The sequence below is a fragment of the Balaenoptera musculus genome, chromosome X (assembly GCF_009873245.2).
Source record: "Balaenoptera musculus isolate JJ_BM4_2016_0621 chromosome X, mBalMus1.pri.v3, whole genome shotgun sequence".
In the NCBI taxonomy this organism is placed as follows: domain Eukaryota; kingdom Metazoa; phylum Chordata; class Mammalia; order Artiodactyla; family Balaenopteridae; genus Balaenoptera; species Balaenoptera musculus.
The window spans coordinates 57,104,310-57,120,113 of record NC_045806.1 but is presented as its reverse complement, the minus strand read 5'-3'; the positions used below and the strand labels follow the sequence as shown (position 1 = coordinate 57,120,113).

Sequence of the window (15,804 nt, the reverse complement as noted above, 5' to 3'; positions counted from 1 at the left end):
GAGGATGTCTTTTCTCCATTATATATTCTTGCCTCTTTATCAAAGATAAGGTGACCATATGTTCATGGGTTTATCTTTGGGCATTCTATCCTGTACCATTGGTCTATATTTCTGTTTTTGTGCCAGTACCATACTGTCTTGATTACTGTAGCTTTGTAGTATAGTTTGAATTTGGGGTGCCTGTTCCTACAGCTCTGTTTTTCTTTCTCAAGATTGCTTTGGCTATTCATGGTCTTTTGTGTTTCCATACCTATTGTAAAATGTTTTGTTCTAATTCTGTGAAGAATGCCATTGGTAGTTTGATAGGAATTGCATGGAATCTGTAGATTGCTTTGGGTAGTATAGTCATTTTCACAATATTGATTCTTCCAATCCAAGAACATGTTATATTTCTCCGTCTGTTTATGTCATCTTTGATTTCTTTCATCAGTGTTTTATAGTTTTCTGAGTACCAGTCTTTTGCCTCCTTAGGTAGGTTTATTCCTAGGTATTTTCGTCTTTTTGTTGTGATGGTAAATGGGATTGTTTCCTTAATTTCTCTTTCTGATTTTTCGTTGTTAGTGTATAGGAATACCAGAGATTTCTGTGCATTAATTTTGTATCCTGCAACCTTACCAAATTCCTTGATTAGTTCTAGCAGTTTTCTGGTAGCATCTTTAGGATTTTCTATGTACAATATCGTGTCATTTGCAAACTGTGACAGTTTTACTAATTCTTTCCCAATTTGTATTCCTTTTATATCTTTTTCTTCTCTGATTGCATGGCAAAGACTTCCAAAACTATGTTGAATAAGAGTGGTGAGAGTGGACATCCTTGTCCTGTTCCTGATGTTAGTGGAAACGCTTTCAGTTTTTCACCGTTGAGTATGATGTTTGCTGTGGGTTTGTCATATATCGCCTTTATTGTGTTGAGGTAGGTTCTCTCTATGCCCATTTTCTGGAGAGATTTTATCATAAATTGGTGTTGAATTTTGTCAAAAGCTTTTTCTGCATCTATTGAGATGATCATATGGTTTATATTCCTTAATTTGTTAATATGGTGTATCACAGTGGTTTGCGTATATTGAAGAATCCTTGCATCCCTGGGATAGATCCCACTTGATCATGGGGTATGATCCTTTTAATATGTTGTTGGATTCTGTTTGCTAGTATTTTGTTCAGGATTTTTGCATCTATGTTCATCAGTGATATTGGTCTATATTTTCCTTTTTTTGTGATATATATTTTTGGTTTTGGTATCAGGGTGATGGTGGCCTCGTAGAATGAATTTGGGAGTGTTCCTTCCTCTGCAATTGTTTGGAAGAGTTTGAGAAGGATCGGTGTTAGCTCTGCTTTAAATGTTTGATAGAATTAGGCTGTGAAGCCATCTGGTCTTTGACTTTTGTTTGTTGGAAGATTTTTAATTACAGTTTCAACTTCATTATTTGTAATAGGTCTGTTTATATTTTCTAATTCTTCCTGGTTCAGTCTTGGAAAATTGTACTTTTCCAAGAATTTGTCCATTTCTTCGTGGTTGTCCATTTTATTGGCCTATAGTTGTTTGTAGTAGTCTCTTATAATCCTTTGTATTTCTGCAGTGTCAGTTGTGATTTCTCCTTTTTCATTTCTAATTTTATTGATTTGCATCCTCTTCTTTTTTTTTCTTGATGAGTCTGGCTAAGGATTTATCAATTTTGTTTATCTTCTCAAAGAATCAACTTTTAGTTTTATTGATCTTTGCTATTGTTTTCTTCATTTCTGTTTCATTTATGTCTGCTCTGATCTTTATGATTTCTTTGCTTCTACTGACTTTGGGTTTTCTTTTTTCTTCTTTCTCTAGTTGCTTTAGGTATAGGGTTAGATTGTTTATTTGAGATTTTTCTTGTTTCTTGAGGTGAGATTGAATTGCTATAAACTTCCCTCTTAGAGCTGCTTTTGCTGTGTCCCATAGGTTTTGGGTCGTCGTGTTTTCATTGTCATTTGTTTCTCTGTATTTTTTAAATTTCTTCTTTAATTTCTTCAGTGATCTCTTGGTTATTTAGTAACACACTGTTTAGCCTCCTTGTATTTGTGTATTTTACAGATATTTTCCTGTAATTGATTTGCAATCTTATAGCGTTGTGGTCAGAAAAGATGCTTGATATGATTTCAATTTTCTTAAATTTTCTGAGGCTTGACTTGTGACCTAAGATGTGATCTATCCTGGAGAATATTCCATGTGCATTTGAGAAGAAAGTGTATTCTGCCACTTTTGGGTGGAGTGTTCTATAAATATCAGTTAAATCTATCTGTGTCTATTGTGTCATTTAAAGCTTGTGTTTCCTTATTTATTTTCTGTTTGCATGATCTGTCCATTGGTGTAAGTGGCGTGTTAAAGTCCCCTACTATTATTATGTTACTGTCGATTTTACCTTTCATGGTTGTTAGCATTTGCCTTATGTATTGAGGTGCTCCTATGTTGGGTGCATACATATTTATAATTGTTATATCTTCTTGGATTGATCCCTTGATCATTATGTAGTGTCCTTCCTTATCTCTTGTAAGAGTCTTTATTTTAAAGTCTATTTTATCTGATACGAGTATTGCTACTCCAGCTTCCTTTTGATTTCCCTTTGCATGGAATATCTTTTTCCATCCCTTAGCTTTCAGTCTGTATGTGTCCCTAGGTCTGAAGTGGGTCTCTTGTAGACAGCATATATATGGGTCTTGTTTTTTGTATCCATTCAGCCAGTTTGTGTCCTTTGGTTAGGGCATTTAATGCATTTACATTCAAGGTTATTATCAATATGTATGTTCCTATTGACATTTTATTAATTGTTTTGGGTTTGTTTTTGTGGGTCTTTTTCTTGTCTTGTGTTTCCCCCCTAGAGAAGTTTCTTTAGCATTTGCTGTAAAGCTGGTTTGGTGGTGCTGAATTCTCTTACCTTTTGTTTGTCTGAAAAGCTTCTGATTTCTCCGTCGAATCTGAATGAAATCCTTGCTGGGTAGAGTAATCTTGGTTGTAGGTTCTTCTCTTTCCTCACTTTAAGTATATCCTGCCACTCCCTTCTGGCCTGCAGAGTTTCTGCTGAAAAATCAGCTGATAACCTTATGGGGATTCCTGTGTATGTTATTTTTTGTTTTTCCCTTGCTGCTTTTAATATTTTTTCTTTGAATTTAATTTTTGTTAGTTTGATTAATATGTGTCCTGATGTGTTTCTCCTAGAGTTTATCCTTATGGGACTCTCTGCACTTCCTGGACTTGGTGACTATTTCATTTCCCACGTTATGGAAGTTTTTGACTATAATCTCTTCAAATATTTTCTCAGACCCTGTCTTTTTCTCTTCTTCTGGGACCCCTATAATTTGAATATTGGTGCATTTAGTGTTGTCACAGAGGTCTCTGAGATTGTCTTCAATTCTTTTCATTCTTTTTTCTTTATTCTGCTCCTTGGCAGTTATTTCCACCATTTTGTCTTCCACCTCACTTATTCCTCCTTTTGCCTCAGTTCTTCTGTTATTGATTCTTTCTAGTGTATATTTCATTGCAGTTATTGTGTTGTTCATCTCTGTTAAACATTTCTTGTAATTTTTCAATCCGTGCCTCCATTCTATTTCTGAGATTCTGGATCATCTTTGCTATCATTACTCTGATCCTTTTTCAGGTAGATTGCCTATTTCCTCCTAATTTATTTGGTCTTGTAGGTTTTTACCTTGCTTCTTCGTCTGTGATGTATTTTTTTGCTGTCTGTGTTTTTTTTTTTTTTTTTTTTTTTTGTTGAGTGGGATTGTGTTCCTGTCCTACTGGTTGTTTGGACTGAGGCTTCCAATACTGGAATTTGTAGGCTGTTTGGTAGAGCTGGGTCTTGGTGCTGAGATGAGGACCTCCGTGAGACCTCACTCCTATGAATATTCCCTGGGGTCTGAGGCTCTCTGTTAATCCAGTGGATCGGACTTGGAACTCCCACCGCAGGAGCTTCAGCCCAACCCCCGGCTTGTGAACCAAGATCCTGCAAGTCACACGGGGTGGGAAAAAAAAAAAAGAACAATAACAAAGTAAAAAATAAAATTAGACTAGGAAACTAACAGATACGTTATGAAGAATATAAAGATAAACATATAGATGAAACAACAACTGGAAGGTAAAACTGAACCACAATAGTAAAAAAGAGGAGGAGAAAAAAGAAAAAGTGGAAAAGGCCATGGCTGTGGTGGGTGGGGCCTAAGCAGGGGCAGGGTTTGGATGGTGGGCGGGGCGTATGCTTAGGACCCACAGGGCTGGAAAAGGCCCTGGGGCGTTTAGGGGGTGGGGCTTAGGCTCAAAGGAACTGAAGGGGCCCTGGCGTGCTCTCTACCTCTGATCTCCCTAGCCTCCCTCCTATGCCCCCAGGACCCACATGGCCTCGAGGGGGCCATTGAGGGTGGGGGACCCGGCCTGGGAGCCCAGCAGGTTTCCTGGGCTTGGGTGGGCGGGGCCCACGCCCTCCACTCCTCTCCCACTCCTCTGGTCCTGGAGGGGCCCTCCTGACTGCCTGTCTTCTCCCCCCAACCCCTGGCCTCTCCTGTTCTCCCCCTACACTCGCAGGACCAGCACGGCACAGAAGGGGCCTCTGAGGGCGTAAGACCCTGCCAGAGAGCCGGGCAGACTTCCCCAGCCTTGAGCAGGGGAAATCCTGGGTGCGCTCACCCCTGATCCAAGCCCCTGAGGGTCCCTCCAGGTGTGGGAACCCCTCCCCCTTCTCAGCCACCCCTCAGGGGTTACAAAACTATTATAGGAATAGTACAAAGAACTCCTGTATACCCTTTTACCAGAGACCCCGTTCAAGTTTCTCAATATTGTTCTTTACACAGAATGGATTCAACCTAGGATTCACCTAGTCGCCAGTCTCTTTCAGTGGAACACTTTCTCACTCTTCCCTTGACTTTCATGACCTTGACAGTTTTGAAGATTACAGAACAGTCATTTTGTAGAATGTGACTTAATTTGTTTTTTAAAAAGTAAAAAGAAATTTTATTGAGATATAATTGACATATAATATTGTATAAATTTGAAGTGTATGACATGTTGATTTGGTACACTTATATGTTGCAATATGATTACTGCAGTAGTGTTAGCTAACACCTTTATCATGTCACATAAATATCATTTTATTGTGTTGAGAACAGTTAAGCTCTAGTCTTTTAGCAATTTAAAAATTTATAGCACAGTATTGTTGACTGTAATCACTATGTTGTACATTAGATTTCTAGAACTTATCTACTAGTTGCAAGTTTGAACCCTTAAATCCTTCCCAGTTCCCCCATGCTTACCAAATTAAGGTTTGTTCAAAGTTGCCTCATGATTAGACCAGGTTATGAATTTGGGGCCAAAAGATCATAGAAGTGATTCTATTGGGTGGCATGCAGGATCAATTTACTCTATTGTTGGTGGTGCTAACTTGGATTTCTTAGTTAAAATGGTGTCTTCCAGGTTTCGCCTATGTAAACTTAAGTATTTTTTCCCTTTGTTATTTCTAAGTGTTTTGTGAGGTGATACTTTGAGACTATGTAAAATCCAATTTCTCATCCCACTTGCACCATCCATGGAGATTTCTTGCCTAAATTAGTACTGTGAAGGTTGACAACTGGCTATTTTTCTAATTCCATCCTTCTTTTTATATTCATTTGCTGACATTCTACTATAATTTTTACTGTGCTAAAATATATAAAATTTGCCATTTTAACCATTTTAAGTGTACAATTCAGTGGCATTAAGTACATTCACAGTGTTGTACAACCATCACCACTCTGTACCCATAGAAATTATGTACCTATTACACAATTACTCCTCATTACTGCCTCCCCTGCTAACCTCTAATTTACTTTCTGTCTCTATGAATTTGCTTCTTCTAAATATTTCATATAAGTGGAATCATACAATATTTATCCTTTTATGTCTGGCTTATTTCATTTAGCATTAATATTTTCAAGGTCCATGTTGTGGCATGTATCGAAACTGTATTCCTTTCTATGGTTGAATAATATTTCATTTTATGTATATACCTCATTTTGTTTATCTGTTCATCAATTGATGGATGCTTGAGTTGTTTCCACCTTTTGGTTATTGTGAATAGTGCTGCTATGAACATTGATGTACAAGTATCTGTTCGAATTCCTGTTTTTAATTCTTTTGGATATATATCTAGGACTGGAATGGTTGGTAACATGGTAATTTTATGTTTAACTTTTTGAAGAACCACCAAACTGTTTTTCATAGTGGCTGCACCATTTTACATTCCCACCAGCAGTTGAATGAGGGTTCTAGTTCCTCCACATCCTCACCAACACTTGTTATTTTCTGGGCTTAAAAAAATTATTATTCTAGCCATCTTAGTAGGTGTGAAGTGGTTTCTCATTGTGCCTTTGGTTTGCATTTTCCTGATATCTAATGACATTGAGCATCTTTTCATGTGCTTATTGGCTATTTATATAGCTTCTTTGGAGAAATGTCTACTAAAGTCCTTTGCCTCTTTTAAAATTCGGTTGTTTTTTTAAGATTACAAATGTATTAATATCAAGTTAAATGTTGTTATAAATGGTGTTATAAGCTGCTGAACATTAAAAGAAATTAGCATTTCTTCTGGTGCCAGTTTTTACAAAATGCTGTGAACTGAACTGTGTCCCCTCTGCCCCGAGTTCAGATGCTGAAGCCCTAACTCTCAATGTGTTTGGTGATAGCACCTTTGGGAGGTAATTAGGTTTAGACGAGGTAGGGCCCTTGTGATGAGATTAGTACCCTTATAAGAAGAGGCACCAGAGAACTTGCTTTCCTCGCACCCCCTGCCCCACCATGCAAGAAGGAAGCTGTCTGCAAACCAGGAAGAGAGCCTTCACCATAGAAGAGTGTTGGCTAAACCTTGATCTTGGGACTTTCTAGCCTTCAGAACTGTAAGAAATAAATCCTGTTGTTTAAATAAAAAAATAAATAAATAAAATTGGGTTGTTTTTCCTACAGTGAGGTATCACCTCACTCCAGTCAGAATGGCCATCATCGAGGTTCTTCCCTGATGGCGCAGTGGTTAAGAATCTGCCTGCCAATGCAGGGGACAAGGGTTCGAGCCCTGGTCCAGGAAGATCCCACATGCTGCAGAGCAGCTAAGCCTGTGTGCCACAACTACTGAGCCTGAACTCTAGAGCCTGCGAGCCACAGCTACTAGGCCACGTACCACAACTACTGAAGCCCGTGCACCTAGAGGCCGTGCTCCGCAAAAAGAGAAGCCACCGCAATGAGAAGCCTGTGCACTGCAACGAAGAGTAGCCCCTGCTCGCCGCAACTAGAGAAAGCCTGTGCGCAGCAACGAAGACCCATTACAGCGATAAATAAATAAATAAATAAATAAATTTTTAAAAAATTAAAAAGAATGGCTATCATCAAAAAGTCTAAAAATAAATGCTGGAGAGGGTGTGGAGAAAAAGGAACCCTCCTACACTGTCAGAGGGAATGTAAATTGATGCAGCCACTATGGAGAACAGTGTGGAGGTTCCTTAAAAAACTAAAAACAGGGTTACCATATACGATCCTGCAATCCCACTCCTGGGCATATATCCGGAGAAAGCTATAATTCAAAAAGATACTTGCACCCCAATGTTCATTGCAGCACTATTTACAATAGCCAAGACATGGAAGCAACCTAAGTGTCCATCAACAGATGAATGAATAAAGAAGATGTGTGTGTGTGTGTGTGTGTGTGTATATATATATATGTATATATGAACACAATGGAATATTATTCAGCCATAAGAAAGAATGAAATAATGCTATTTGCAGCAACATGGGTGGACATAGAGATTATCATACTAAGTGAAGTAAGCCAGACAAAGACAAATATGATACTGCTTATATGTGAAATCCAAAAAAAAAAGATACAAATGAGCTTATTTACAATATACAAACAGACTCAGAGACATAGAAAACAAACTTTTGTTTACCAAAGGGGAAAAGTGGGGGGAGGGATAAATTAGGGGTTGGGATTAACATATACACACTACTATTTATATAAAATAGATGACCAACAAGGACCTACTGTATAGCACAGGGAACTATGCTCCATACTCTGTAATAACCTATATGGGAAAAGAATCCCTCTCTCTCTCTCTCTCTCTCTCACTCTCTCTCTCTCTCTCTCTCTCTATATATATATATATACACACATGTATATATAATATACATATATATATGTATATATATATGCAAACGTATATATATATATACATATATATATGTGTATATATATGTATATATATCTGAATCACTGTGCTGTACACCTGATAGCATGACATTGTTAAAATCAACTATACTTCAGGAAAAATAGGGCTGTTTTGCTTTTGGTTGTTGAGTTGTAAGGCTTCTTTATATAGTCTGGATATTAAACCCTTATATGATTTGCAAGTATTTTTGCCCATTTTGTGGGTTGTCTTTTCACTTTTTTTTTTTTTCACTTTTTTTGATAGTGTCCTTTGATGAACAAAATTTTTTCATTTTGATGAAGTACAATTTATCGGTTTCTTTTGTTGCCTGTGCTTTTGGTGTCATATTTAAGAAACTATGACCAAATTCAAGGTCATGAAGGTTTTCCCCTATATTTTTCTCTGAGAGTTTTACAGCTTTAGCTCTTAAATTCAGGCGTTTGATCCATTTTGAGTTAATTTTGTGTATGGTGTAAGGTAAGGGTCTAACTTCATTATTTTACATGTGGATATCCAATTATTCTAGTACAATTTGTTGAAGAGATTATTCTTTCCCAATTGAATGTTCTTGCATCCTTGTCGAATCCTAAAGATGCTACCAGAAAACTACTAGAGCTAATCAGTGAATTTGGTAAAGTAGCAGGATACAAAATTAATGCACAGAAATCTCTGGCATTCCTATACACTAATGATGGAAAATCTGAAAGTGAAATTAAGAAAACACTCCCATTTACCATTGCAACAAAAAGAATAAAATATCTAGGAATAAACCTACCTAAGGAGACAAAAGACCTGTATGCAGAAAATTATAAGACACTGATGAAAGAAATTAAAGATGATACAAATAGATGGAGAGATATACCATGTTTTTGGATTGGAATAATCAACATTGTGAAAATGACACTACTACCCAAAGCAATCTACAGATTCAATGCAATCCCTATCAAACTACCAATGGCATTTTTCACAGAACTAGAACAAAAAATTTCACAATTTGTATGGAAACACAAAAGACCCCGAATAGCCAAAGCAATCTTGAGAACGAAAAATGGAGCCGGAGGAATCAGGCTCCCTGACTTCAGACTATACTACAAAGCTACAGTAATCAAGACAGTATGGTACTGGCACAAAAACAGAAATATAGATCAATGGAACAGGATAGAAAGCCCAGAGATAAACCCACACACATAAGGTCACCTTATCCTTGATAAAGGAGGCAAGAATACACAGTGGAGAAAAGACAGCCTCTTCAATAAGTGGTGCTGGGAAAACTGGACAGGTACATGTAAAAGTATGAAATTAGAACACTCCCTAACACCATACACAAAAATAAACTCAAAATGGATTAAAGACCTAAATGTAAGGCCAGACACCATCAAACTCTTAGAGGAAAACATAGGCAGAACACTCTATGACATACATCACAGCAAGATCCTTTTTGACCCACCTCCTAGGATAATGGAAATAAAAACAAAAATAAACAAATGGGGCCTAATGAAACTTAAAAGCTTTTGCACAACAAAGGAAACCGTAAACAAGACCAAAAGACAACCCTCAGAATGGGAGAAAATATTTGCAAGGGAAGCAACTGACAAAGGATTAATCTCCATAATTTAAAGCAGCTCATGCAGCTCAATATCAAAAAAACAAATAACCCAATCCAAAAATGGGCAGAAGACCGAAATAGACGTTTCTCCAAAGAAGATATACAGATTGCCAACAAACACATGAAAGAATGCTCAACATCACTAATCATTAGAGAAATGCAAATGAAAACTACAATGAGGTATCACCTCACACCAGTCAGAATGGCCATCATCAAAAAATCTAGAAACAATAAATGCTGGAGAGGGTGTGGAGAAAAGGGAACCCTCTTGCACTGTTGGTGGGAATGTAAATTGATACAGCCACTATGGAGAACAGTATGGAGGTTCCTTAAAAAACTAAAATAGAACTACCATACGACCCAGCAATCCCACTACTGGGCATATACCCTGAGAAAACCATACTTCAAAAAGAGACAAAAAAAAAAAAGAGAGAGACATAGGGACTTCCCTGGTGGCGCAGTGGTTAAGAATCCGCCTGCCAATGCAGGGGACCCGGGTTCGAGCCCTGGTCCAGGAAGATCCCACATGCCACAGAGCAACTAAGCCCATGTGCCACAACTACTGAGTCTGTGCTCTAGAGCCCGCGAGCCACAACTACTGAAGCCCACATGCCTAGAGCCCGTGCTCTGTAACAAGAGAAGCCACCACAAAAAGAGAAGCCACCACAACAAGAGAAGCCCGCGCACCGCAGCGAAGAGTAGCGCCCACTCGCCACAACTAGAGAAAGCCACGCGCAGCAACGAAGACCCAATGAAGCCAAAAATAAATAATAAAATAAATTTAAAAAAAAAAGAGACATGTACCACAATGTTCATTGCAGCTCTATTTACAATAGCCAGGACATGGAAGCAACCTAAGTGTCCGCTGACAGATGAATGGATAAAGAAGATGTGGCACATATATACAATGGAATATTACTCAGCCATAAAAAGAAACGAAATTGAGTTATTTGTAGTGTGGTGGATGGACCTAGAGTCTGTCACACAGAGTGAAGTAAGTCAGAAAGAGAAAAACAAATACAGTATGCTAACACATATATATGGAATCTAAGAAAAAAAAATGGTCATGAAGAACCTAAGGGGCAAGATGGGAATCAAGACAGACCTACTAGAGAATGGACTTGAGGATACCGGGAGGGGGAAGGGTAAGCTGCGACAAAGTGAGAGAGTGGCATGGACATATATACACTACCAAACGTAAAGTAGATAGCTAGTGGGAAGCAGCTGCATAGCACAGGGAGATCAGCTCTGTGCTTTGTGACCACCTAGAGGGGTGGGATAGGGAGGGTGGGAGGGAGGGAGACGCAAGAGGGAAGAGATATGGGAACATATGTATATGTATAACTGATTCACTTTGTTACAAAGCAGAAACTAACACACTATTGTAAAGCAATTATACTCCAATAAAGATGTTAAAAAAATAAAATAAACTAAAATCTTCACCATCTTAAAAAAAAATCATTTGACCATAGATATCAGTTATATTTCTGTGCTTTCTATTGTATTGTATTGGTCTATATGTCTATTTATATACCAGTATCACACTGATTATTGTAACTTGGTTGTACTGTACATTTGAAATCAGGAAGTGGGAGACCTCCAACTTTGTTCTTTTCCAAAATTATTTTGGCTCCTCTGGGTCCCTTGAGAATCTATATGAATTTTAGCATAGGTTTTTTTTTTTTTAGTTTTATTTATTTATTTATGGCTGTGTTGGGTCTTCATTTCTGTGCGAGGGCTTTCTCTAGTTGCGGCAAGCGGGGGCCACTCTTTATCACGGTGCATGGGCCTCTCACTATCGTGGCCTCTCCTGTTGCGGAGCACAGGCTCCAGACGCGCAGGCTCAGCAATTGTGGCTCACGGGCCCAGTTGCTCCACGGCATGTGGGAACCTCCCAGACCAGGGCTCGAACCCATGTCCCCTGCATTGGCAGGCAGACTCTCAACCACTGTGCCACCAGGGAAGCCCTTAGCATAGGTTTTTAAAATTTCTTCAAAAAGGGCTATTGGGCTTTTGATAGGTGTTACGTTGAATCTATGTATCTCTTTGGATAGTGTCATTTTTACAATACTGTCTTTCAACCCATGAGAGTGAGATGTCTTTCTGTTTATTTAGGTCTTTAATTTCTTTCAGCAGTGTTTTCTAGTTTTCAGTGTACAAGTCTACACCTCCTTGGTTAAGTTTATTCCTAAATATTTTATTCTTTTTGATGATATTGTAAATGGGATTTTTTTCTTAATTTTCTTAATTGATTGCTCATTTCTGGTGTATAGAAATGTAACTGATTTTGTGTGTTGGTTTTGTAACCTGCAATTTTGCTGGATTCATTTATTACCTCTACATTTTTAAAAGGTTCTTTAGGATTTTATACATAGAAGATCATGTCACCTGTGAATAGACATAGTTTTACTTCTTCCTTTCCAATATGGATGTCTTTTGTTTCTTTTTCTTGTTTAATTGCTCTGACTAGAACTTCCAGTACTAAGTTGAATAGGAGTGATGAAAGCTGGCATCATGTCTTGTTCTTGATTTTAGAGGACAAGCTTTCTGTCTTTCACCATTGAATATGATGTTAGCTGTTTCTCATATACAGCTTTCACCATGTTGAAGAAGTTACCTTCTATTCCTTCTTTGTGCGTTTTTATTGTGAAAGGTTGTTGGACTTTGTGAAATGCTTTATTTTTAATCAATTGAGATTTGCGTGTGTTTTTTTCTATAAATTTTGATACATCATATTGTTTTCTTTATTGAGAGAAGATTGCGCTCATCAGGCAGCTTTACTGCTTAGTACTTCAGTGTATATTTCTTAAGAATAGAATAGCCCCTCTTTATAAACACAGTAAAGTGATCAAATTCAAGAAATTTAACATTCATAAGTTCTTTTTTTTTTAAGGGCATGTCCTAAAGCTTTTTTATTTTATTTTATTTATTTTTTGGCTGCATTGAACCCATGGCCCCTGCATTGACAGGTGGATTCTTAACCACTGCGCCACTAGGGAAGTCCCATAAATTCTTTAGTGTACAATCCATATTCTAATTTTGTTAATTGTACTTTATTATTAATTTTTTTAATAATTTTTTTTTTGGCCATGCGGCATGTGGGATCTTAGTTCCCTGACCAGGGTTCAAACCTGTGCCCCCTGCATTGGAAGCATGGCATCTTAACCACTGGGCCACCAGGGAAGTCCTAATTGTACTTTATAGCATATGTTTTTTCCCTCCAGTCCAGGATCCAGTTCAGGGTTATGCTTTGCATTTAGTTGTTCTGTCTCTTTAGTATCCTTAGTAATTTGCCTTTATCTTTTATGAAATTGGCATTTTCAGAAGAGCTTTATTGAGGTATAGTAAATCACATACATTTAAATTGTACAGTTTGATGAGTTTTGGCATATGTGTACACTCATGAAACCATCATTACAATCAAGATTATGAGCCTTTCCATAACCCCCAAAAGATTTCTTTTGTCCTTCCTCTTCCCCCTCCCCTGCCACCTCCTTCATACCCAGGCACCACTGATTAATTTTGTCTTTATAAATTTGTCTGCATTTTCTGGAATTTTTATGTAAATGGAATCATACAGTATATCCTTTTTTTGATTTGGCTTCTTTCACTCAGTATAATGATTTTGAGATTTATCCATGTATTTTTTCATATCAATAGTTCTTTTTTATTGCAGAGTAAAATTCTATTATATGGATATACCACGATTTGTTTATCCAGTCATCTGTTGATGTATATTCAGATTTTTTCCAGTTTTTAGCTGTTTTTAAATCTAATACAAATAGAACTTCTTTAAATATTCATGTATAAGTTTTTGTGTGGATATATGTTTTTATTTCTCTTGGGTATCGTAGGAGTGGAATGGCTGAGTCATATGTTAGATGTATGTTTAACATTTTATGAAACTAGTACAGTGTTTTCCTAAGAGGTTGAACCATTTTATGCTCCCACCAGCAGCATATGAGAGTGCAGGTTGCTTTACATCCTTACCAACACTTGGTATGGTCAGTCCTTTTACTTTTACCTATTAGAGTTGTGATATAGTGGTTTTATTGTTCCTTTATAAGAATTGAATTGCTTTTCTATTTGTTTTCATGATTATTCCTTTGTCTTTAGTTTTCAGCAGTTAGCTTATGGTGTGTCTGAGCATGATTTTTTTTGGACTTATCCTGTTAGGGATTTGCCGAGCTTCATTTTTTTAAACAATTTTATTGAGGTGTGATTGACAAACCAAAAACTGCATAATTAATCTATAAAGTTTGACAAGTTTAGAGGTAAGTATACATCTGAGAATTCATCACCACCAATCCGTGCCATAAACATATTAATTACCTCCAAAAGTTTCCTACCACCCTCTTTATTTATTATTATTTTTATAAGAACACTTAATATAAGATCTACCCTCTTAGAAAAATTTTAAGTATACAGTACAGTATTGTTAACAGGCAATATGCTGTAAAGTAGATCTCTAGGACTTATTCATCTTGCATAACTGAAACTTTGTACCTTTTGACTAATACCTCCTCATTTTCTCCTTCCTCCACCCCTGGAAGCTACCATTTTACTCTGTGTTTCTATGAGTTGGACTATTTTAAATTCCTCATATAAGTCAGATCATGTAATATATTTGTCCTTTTGCACCTGCTTTTTTTCCCCTTAATATTTATTTATTTGGCTGCATTGGGTCTTAGCTGCCGTGCACAGTCTTCTCTCTAGTTGTGGCGCGCAGGTTCCAGAGCGCATGGACTTGGTTGCCCCTTGGCACGTGGGACCTCAGTTCCTGGACCAGGGATCAAATCCGCGTCTCCAATACTCGGTCTCCAATTTTGAGCTCTCTTTCTCCTTTCTTGATTGAGCCGGCCTCTGAAAGGTTGGAAATAGATTCACTGGTGGTTTTTGTAAGGTTGCTGATCTGAGACATAGCTGAAGGTTCCTTTGCGGTTGGCTGGGGCGATTTATGGGGAATATTTGAGGGGGTGGCTGGGGAAGAGGACACCATGCTGGCTGTTGAAGTGGACAGAGGCGAAGTCGCTCTGGATGCATGAGTTGTCTGCAGGCCGTCGGCTTCATCTTCTGCCTGCACCTTCCTCGTCAACTTTGAAGGTCGGGTGAATATGCCCTTTAAAGGCTCACACTGGAAATACCGAATTCCTGCCACTGAACCATCATTCTTGCCTATGGGTTCATCTAAAACGATCCTGGCCCGTTGGCCTGGTGCAAACTGGGTTTCTCCCAGGAACTGGATAAATCCAGTCTTGTTCCCATTCACCCAGACTCACTCTCCAACTCGAAAATCATCCACAAACTCCTCTTGTGTCTCAGCAGACGGAGTGCTTGATGCTTTTTCACTGGTTATTGTTTTTTCTCTTGGAGCTGCAACAGAAGCAGGTGTCTTTAAGGCTGTGCTTCCAGGCTTAAGGATCTTCGTAGGGGCCTTAAGCCCACTTGGTTTTAGCATACTCATTGTCCTTAGTATATCAGAGCTGTTTTTCCTTTGCCTGTTGCCACTATCTTTCTCCAGTCATTGATAGAACTGTGGGTGTTTCTATAGTGGAGTCAGTCTCTGGGTTAAATCATCGCTCGCTGCCGCCACCTCGGTCGCCGCCAGTCACCGCCACCTGCCCCACTGCAGCAGCAGCAGCAGTAGCAGTAACAGCAGCCGCGCGGCCACCGCCTGCTGCCTCCGGGCTCGTCGGCTCCGGGTGGGGGAGAGCGTGACGCGCCGCCGCGGGGCCGGGCAGGCGGGCATGTGCCGCCTCTGCACCTTTTTTTTTAATGTAGCGTAATGTCCTCCAGGTTCATCAATGCTGTCACAATTGGCAGTTTTTCCTTCTTTTTTTTATAGCTGAATGATATTCCAGTGTATACATATACCACATTTTCTTTATCCATTCTTCCATCAGTGGACATTTAAGTTGCTTCCATGTCTTAGCCATTGTGACTAATGCTGCAGTGAACGTGGCAGTGCAGATATCAATTTGAGATTATGATTTCAGTTCCTTTGGTTGGATCACA

The 15,804-nt window shown here is 38.4% G+C and overlaps 1 pseudogene; it reads right to left on the bottom strand.

The window, feature by feature from the left end:
* Window positions 1-14,581: 14,581 nt before the first annotated feature.
* On the bottom strand, window positions 14,582-15,253 carry LOC118888295 (annotated as a pseudogene).
* Window positions 15,254-15,804: the final 551 nt, after the last annotated feature.